This window comes from Pipistrellus hanaki (assembly GCF_964339955.1).
Source record: "Pipistrellus hanaki genome assembly, chromosome: 1".
In the NCBI taxonomy this organism is placed as follows: Eukaryota; Metazoa; Chordata; class Mammalia; order Chiroptera; family Vespertilionidae; genus Pipistrellus; species Pipistrellus hanaki.
Window position 1 is genome coordinate 15,942,384 of NC_140503.1, and position 8,436 is coordinate 15,950,819.

The 8,436-nt window shown below is 39.8% G+C and overlaps 1 pseudogene across 1 annotated transcript; it reads left to right on the forward strand.

Annotated features, from left to right (window-relative positions):
• Positions 1–5,684: 5,684 nt before the first annotated feature.
• LOC311626478 (large ribosomal subunit protein uL14-like) lies at positions 5,685–6,171 on the forward strand (annotated as a pseudogene). The gene has a single exon. The product of its transcript is annotated as a large ribosomal subunit protein uL14-like (transcript).
• Positions 6,172–8,436: the final 2,265 nt, after the last annotated feature.

Genomic DNA, 8,436 nt, shown 5'->3' on the forward strand with positions numbered 1-8,436 from the left:
CCATGAAATCCCAGAGAGACCCAAAAAATAGCCTGATGCTTTTAGATAACGTGGCCTAATTTTGAAGGCTCAAAAACTCAGGATCCAGCTGATTCCTAATCAAAAAAATATTCTCAACATCTGGGATGTAGAAGACTTAATTGATCATTCTTATCCAGACCCAGTCGAATAGAAGCCTGGAGGTTAGAACCTGACACTTTTAAAATATTATGCTAAGCTGTTTAGGCCTTTAAATGTTACACTAAACTCACAATATGAGGGTAATGCTGTATTAGATGCCGAGAGCCATCTGTGTGGGGAGAAAGGCGGGTTCTAATAGTGTGGTTATGCTGCCCTCTCGTGGTTAAATGCCACCACTGCATCTAAAACATTCCAGGGGGGAAACTTCCCGCGTTACTTGCTACAAATAATAGATGCATACTAACCACACTCTGTGCCTTTGCCAACTTTACAGGTGTTACGTATTTCATTTAATCTTCATAGCAAACCCTAGTTTCAATGATACTAAGGTAGATGCATTACAGATGAGAAAATGAGATTCACAGACATTAGCATGCCCAAGTTCACTCTGCAGGGGTCTTCAAACTATGGCCCGCGGGCCACATGCAGCCCCCAGGGGAGTCTGATCCTGCCCGCCAGGTTTTTTGGGCAGTGAGCGCAGCCAAGGTGTTACAGTAGGAATTAGTAGTTCATATAGTCCGGCCCTCCAGCTCTCTGAGGGACCGTGATCTGGCCCCCACTTTAAAAAGTTTGAGGACCCCTGCTAGAGGAAGTGAAAGAGCTGGAATTCAAATCAGGTGTGTCTGATTCCAAAGCCCATATGCTTTCCCCTGTATCATACAATTACTAACAATATTTTGTTATGTGTATAATGCTATATATATTCTATATATACATATAAAGGTGTCCCAAAAAATGTATACATACACTTTGAATACTTATAAAGGAAGTGTTTATTAAAATGCATTACATTTTCAAAATTGAGCTATTAACTGTTAAAATGTATATACACTTTTGGAGGACACCCTCTATATAATGTATATAACTTATACAATGTGTTAAGTGCCTGCCATACACACATACCATTTGACCATGCTTGAGATGGGTAAAGTTAATACTTGGTCTGATATCTTTTTTTTTAAAATATATTTTATTGATTTTTTTACAGAGGGGAAGAGAGAGAGGGATAGAGAGTTAGAAACATCAATGAGAGAGAAACATCAATCAGCTGCCTCTTGCACACTCCACACTGGGGATGTGCCCTCAACCAAGGTACATGTCTTTGACCGGAATCGAACCTGGGACCCTTCAGTCCGCAGGCTGACGCTCTATCCACTGAGCCAAACCGCTTTTGGCCTGATAACTTTTTTAGCACATCGTTTAAAAGCATTTAAGCACCTTCTTTCTACAAATACAGGCATTCATCACGACAAGGATTTATTTAGAACCTACTATGTGCCAAAGGTGGTTCAAGCTACAGAGAGGCCTCCGCAGCCTGAGCCTTGTGCCTGAAGTACCAGGACCCACTCGCTGCCTTTCCCGTGGCCTGAGAGCTGGAACCGTACCGCAATTCCACAGCTATTTTCTGGGGGGTGTTTTGGAACATGGGCCCTGATTATTAGCATCCTAAAGTATCTAAAGTACTTATAGTTAGTAGCATATAATAGCTTTAAAAAGAAAAAGAAGGGATGGGCAGGGGAGCCTGTGTGATGCTTTTTATTAATAATTGCACCCCTCAAGACAGCCTTGGCAAAATTGTCACTATTTGGAAAATCTGAACCTCAGGCTGTTTTTGTTACTATCAAGGGGCCCATTTCAAAATGGCAAGACTCCGAATGAAAGCAGAAAGACCCCAAAGCCACAGCATGTTTCCCAGCTTAATGAGCCATTCCACAGCCAAACATCCGGGGCACATGAGCAAGGAAGGGGAAATGAGGGAAGTGCCACTTGGGTCTCTATCCAATAGATACCCTACTCAATTAAGAAATGTTAAGTACTTGCCAAAACCGGTTTGGCTCAGTGGATAGAGCGTCGGCCTGCAGACTGAAGGGTCCCTGGTTCGATTCCAGTCAAGGGCATGTACCTTGGTTGCGGGCACATCCCCAGTAGAGGATGTGCAGGAGGCAGCTGATCGATGATTCTCTCTCATCGATGTTTGTAGCTCTCTATCCCTCTCTCTTCCTCTCTGTGTAAAATCAATAAAGTATATTTTAAAAGAAAGAAAGAAAGAAAGAAAGAAAGAAAGAAAGAAAGAAAGAAAGAAAGAAAGAAATGTAAGTATTTGAGTAGGTGTTATTGCACCAACGTCCAAACAATGAGAAGTGCAAGTCATTACATTCCTTGTCTGTCCAACAATAAGGAAACCGAATAATCACTAACAGCCCTTTTATCTACAAATATTTTGATTCACATTAGAAAAAAGAAAATTGCCTTTCTGTGTTCTTCCCTCTGAGATCAGAGAATCGATGTTTAAACACACCTCACGGTGTTCTGAAATCTCAATCGTTTTGTCACTGCAAATGTATTCAGTCAATCACCCAAGATCTGCTGAGTCATGCTGTGTGCCAGATTAACATTACACTGGGGTTCGGTTTGAAATGGAAGGGAAGATGGTATTATTGCTTCATCGTCTCCCTTAAGCCCTCAGCCCCTTGATGTCCCTGAGTGTGTCTCTTCCTCTTATGTCGGGGGTTGAGGGGTTGACTGTAGGTAAGCTGAAGGCTGGGAGGCCATGAGGAAGTGGCTTTGGTTGCGAGTTAAACCCTAAAGAGGATGTTCCATGACTGGCCTAAAGCAAATGGGACCTTGGAAACCCAGGGGTGTAATTCCATGGAAATAAAGCTTCCTACCATATCTCATCCTCCCATGGGGGCCTCAGGAAATGCTTCTTTCAGGGGTACCCCAAGAAATCCACTCTCTGAAGCAACGGGGGAAGATGTGGCATGTTGTCCACTGATATCAGTCCCACAAGGCCCTCCCCATCTGACTTGGGATGTCAATGCCAAGCCCAGGTTATCACCTGGGCTTCTGACAAATCAGCTATAAAGCAAAGGTTCCCATGACTTCCTCCTCGGGTTCGATTCATTTGCTACAGCAGCTCAGAGGACTCAGGGAAACTCTTTACTTCCGTTTACCAATTCTCTCTAAAAGGATATGATAAAGGATACAGGTGAACATCTAGTTTGAAGAGATGCCGAGGACAAGGTAATGGGAAGGGATACGACACTCTCCCAGCATCTCTGCGTGTTCACCCACCTGGAAGCTCTCTGAATGCTGTATGTGGGGGATTTGTATGGAGGCTTCTTTACATAGGCATGATCAATCATTAACTCATTTCGAGGCCCTCTTTCTTCTCTGGAAAATGGGAGGAAGGGATGAGAATTCCAAGCTTCTAATCAGGCTTGGTCTTTCTGGTGGCCAGAGCCCCGCCAGAGGCCACCCAGAGTTGTTAGAACTAAATATACTCATATCACCCAGGAGATTACAAGGATTGTAGGAGCTCTGTGTCAAGAATGGAGGGCAGCCGAAACTGGTTTGGCTCAGTGGATAAAACGTCGGCCCGCGGACTGAGGGGTCCCGGGTTCAATTCCGGTCAGGGGCATGTACCTTGGTTGTGGGCACATCCCCAGTAAGAGGTGTGCAAGAGGCAGCTGGTCGATGATTCTCTCTCGTCGATGTTTCTAACTCTCTATCCCTCTCTCTTTCTCTCTGTAAAAAATCAATAAAATCTATTTTTTTTTAAATGGAGGGCAGAGACCAATGAATATTTTTTTTCTTATATACACTTATATTTATAATATATAAACTTCCCCCACAGGAAGACTGCACTTGTTGATATTATGCACAGCTCTTTTTCATTTTTGGATGAATTTTTTTTTTTTTCATTGTGCACTCTGAGCCCTAAAAAGTATTAGTGGTCTAGGGAAAAAGTATGATTATTCTTCTCCTGAAGATTAGTTTTCTGGGAGTAGGGAAGTTTGGGGAGTTGTTTTGTTTATTTGGTTTTTGGCTATTACCTTAGAAGAACTTAAGCCTATGTTTGTAATTAATTAACAATTCTTTAAGATAAAAAAATAGATAAGATGAATTCTTAATTTTAAATGTATTCTTCTATCCACCCAGCTTTGATGTCAGGTATCAGTACTGCCCTGTTTTGAGCAAAAAAAAAACAGGATCTGCCCTGGAACCAGTATTTTAGGGGACACACACACACACACACACACACACACGTGTGCAAGCACTGAGAATGTACTCTGGCTCGGGTGAACTGAACCTAAACATCACTCATGACGAACACCATCCTGGCTGGGGAAACAAGTCTGCATAGCTCCTGCCCCAAGCACTTGAAACAGAAGACAGTGTGTCTGAAAAGCTTTGTCAAAGGTACACACTCCTTTGGAAGAGACCAAAAAAAAGTAATTTATTCTTCTCAGAGGGCATATAGGTAATAATGAATGTTGTGTTTCTCTTAAACCCACATGTTGAAATCCAAACCAACAAGATGGTGGAGCCTTTGGCAGGTGATTGGCAGGAGGCTCCGCCCCTATGATGGTATTAGTGCCCTTATGAGAGAGGTCCAAGAAAGCTCTCATCCCTCCTCCACATTAAGACAAAAGGAGAAAGCACAAGCTTACAACCAGGAAGAGGGTGCTTAGCAGAACCAACCAGGTTGGCACTCTGTCCTTGCAATTCCAGCCTACAGAGCTGTGAGCATTCAACTTCTGTTGTTCATAAGCCACTCAGTCTATGAATGCTATTTGATTATAGCAGCCTGACCAGACTAAGGCGAAATAAACTATCATATCCCAGGATTGCAAAGCAGGCATTTTTCTTGACTTATTTCATATTCACAATTCTGAAGATTCTCACAAAATTTGTGATGTTCATAGCAGTTGCACATGGCAGTGAAAGGATACTTTGCAATATTTGACAATTTATATTACTCTTAAGTTTATAGACAAAGGTTTAGGCAGAACCTTTTTATAGTAAATCAATGTAATATGATTCTTTACATTGGCAGTTAGATGGACATTGAATGAGGAATTGCATGTAGTTTTAGTTTTATATAGTATTAAATGTGAATTAATTATTTTTAAAAATTAAATTAAAATATTTTAACTTTCTTTTTTATTTTAAAAGTTTATATTCATTCATTATAATTTGTACCATAACTTTAATTTTATTATATAATTTTTTAAATATATTTTATTGATTTATTGCAGAGTGAAAGATAGAGGGATAGAGAGTTAGAAACATTGATGAGAGAGAAACATCAATCAGCTGCCTCCCGCACACCCCACGCTGGGGATGTGCCTGCAACCAAGATACATGCCCTTGACTGGAATCGAACCTGGGACCTTCCAGTCCTCAGGCCAACGCTCTATCCACTGAGCTAAACGGGTTTTGGCTATTATATAATTTTGAATATGTCAAGAGAAAAGCAATTCTTGAAAATATATATTATTTCCTTTTAAAATACTTTTTTATTTCTATTTTAGATGGAAATGTGTCCAAACTATGTAAACTTTTGAGTTATGTTGTTCAATGCTTTAGTTCATTGAGATCATGATAGAAATAAAATATATAAAAGTGAAACTCAAAAAGAAAATTAGTTCTTCCAAGAGGCATATTGCTTAAACATTTTTAAACTAGAAACAAAGGAAATAAAGAAATTTCTGCCCTTTCCGGCATCCAAGATGTCGAAGAGAGGACGTGGTGGGTCCTCCGGGGCCAAATTCCGGATTTCCCTGGGTCTTCCGGTGGGAGCCGTGATCAACTGTGCCGACAACACAGAAGCCAAAAATCTGTACATTATCTCTGTGAAGGGGATCAAGGGACGACTGAACAGGCTTCCTGCTGCCGGTGTGGGCGACATGGTGATGGCCACAGTAAAAAAAAAGGCAAACCAGGGCTTCGAAAGAAGGTACATCCAGCGGTGGTAATTAGACAACGGAAGTCATACCGGAGAAAAGATGGCGTGTTTCTTTATTTTGAGGATAATGCGGGGGTCATAGTAAATAATAAAGGGGAAATGAAAGGTTCTGCCATCACAGGGCCCGTTGCAAAGGAGTGTGCAGACTTGTGGCCCAGGATTGCGTCCAATGCTGGAAGCATTGCATGATTCTCTGGTGTATTTGTAAAGGAAAAACCCATTAAAAACTGGTGACATGAGCCGAAACCAGTTTGGCTCAGTGGTGGAGCGTCAGTCTGCGGACTGAGGGGTCCCAGGTTCGATTCCGGTCAAGGGCATGTACGTTGGTTGTGGGCACATCCCCAGTGGGGGGTGTGCAGGAGGCGGCTGGTTGATGTTTCTCTCTCATCAACGTTTCTGGCTCTCTATCTCTCTCCCTTCCTCTCTGTAAAAAAAATCAATAAAATATATTAAAAAAACAAACAAACAAACAAAAAACTGGTGACATGAAAAAAAAAATTTCTGTCAAGCATGACTCATAAAATTCTTGACCAATTTATTATATATTTAATAAAGACTTAATTTCTATTTAAAGATGAAAATTAGCAAATTATTCTCATCAATTCACAATATGGATAGCTCAGATGAAATTCCTACAACCTCATATCCTCTACCAAATAAAGGTTCAATTACACATGACAAAACAAAATTTGCATTCAGAAAAAGTACAAATGTAATTACCAGGACTAAAAAAAGGGACAGATAACAACTGGTAATATTCAATTAAGATAAATGCCAATTGAGAATCTTACTGAGATGTTCTTAAAAGGATGAGACTATGTACCCAAAATTTGCCAAGCAAAAGGATGATTTTTGTATCACTAAAAGCACAGTATTTATGGAAAATGTGTAGTTTTAATATAAATGGCTTCAAATGTTGATAGTAAAATGAATAAAAATATAATACTCATAAACATAAGGAATCATATAACCACTCTCAATGACAGAAAATTCAAAACAAGGGACTTAATTTATTGAGTAATAAAGTGAGAAAAGAAAACACACATAAAGTTTTAAAAATTATAAGTACTCAGTCAACCAGGTTGTACCAGGGTCAAAATTCATACTGAGAGAGTTGTATTTATTCCATGTACTGTCAAATTACCAGAAAAAGGAGGGGGGGAAAATGCAAAATTCATGTATTTTCACTGTTTATATATCCATTGTGAAAATAGGTTTAGACTTTAGGGGAGGGGTGGGGGGGGACTGAGAAAATAACTTTCAATATTAGGCACTGACTTGATGAGAAAGCTTAGTGGCTAGCCTAATCTCATCAACTTGGTTGGCAAACAAAAAGATGATTAAGCCAGAATTTTTACCCAAAATTCAGAAGCATTTCTTTATGCTGTGCATGACACATAATTGAAATTTACTGCTGGGTGAAATGGGCTCATCTACACAGATGGCAATGCTATTCTTTGGAACGATTCAGAAATGAATTTCAATATTTTCTGGATTTGCCCAACTGTGTACTATCATGATGAAACATGAAATTTGACCCTATACCATAATTTGACACACAGGGGGAATGAGGACTACATGCTGAGAAAGCAATTAGATAACACTAATTACACTTAGACAAGATCCAAGATGCATTAGGAGAATTTAACATAATATACCCAAATAAAGAATGAATAATCACCAAAAAAATTAATTTTGAATTTGTGCTATCCACCTTTATTTGGAATATCCCTTGCTTACTTTTAATTTTAAAAAGAAAACAAAACAGATCTAGGTTAACATTCCACTTCCAAAGCAATAAAGTACATATTTTTTTTATTTAAAAAATATTTTTTTGTTGATTTTTCACAGAGAGGAAGGGAGAGGGAAACAGAGAGCTAGAAACATCCATGAGAGATACATCAACCAGCTGCCTCTGCACACCCCTCACCAGGGATGTGCCCACAACCAATGCACATGCCCTTGACCAGAATCAAATCTGGGACCCCCCCAGTCCACAGACCGACTCTCTATCCACTGAGCCAAACTGGGTCGGCAAACCACATATTTTTTAACTTTAAACATTTTTTTTCTAAATTGAGAGAAATTAATGTAAAATATGCCACACAGGTGATATTCTAATAAAACACAAATAATTTAGGAAAAGGAAATGAAAATGTTTTTTATAACTATGAAAGTGGAAGATTCATGTATAAATACTTCTAAAACAAATTTTAGAATGGCTCTCTTCTAGCAAATCACAGATCAAGGTATTTTCTCTTTTTTTAATATAGTTTATTGATTTTTTATAGAGAGGAAGAAAGAGAGATAGAGAGCTAGAAACGTCGATGAGAGAGAAACATCGACCAGCTGCCTCTTGCACACCCCCTACCGGGGACGTGCCCACAACCAATGTATATGCCCTTGCCCGGAATCGAACCCGGGACCCTTCAGTCCGCTCTACCACTGAGCCAAACTGGCTTCGGCAAGGTATTTTCTTAATTGAAGACAGATTATTAACAAAT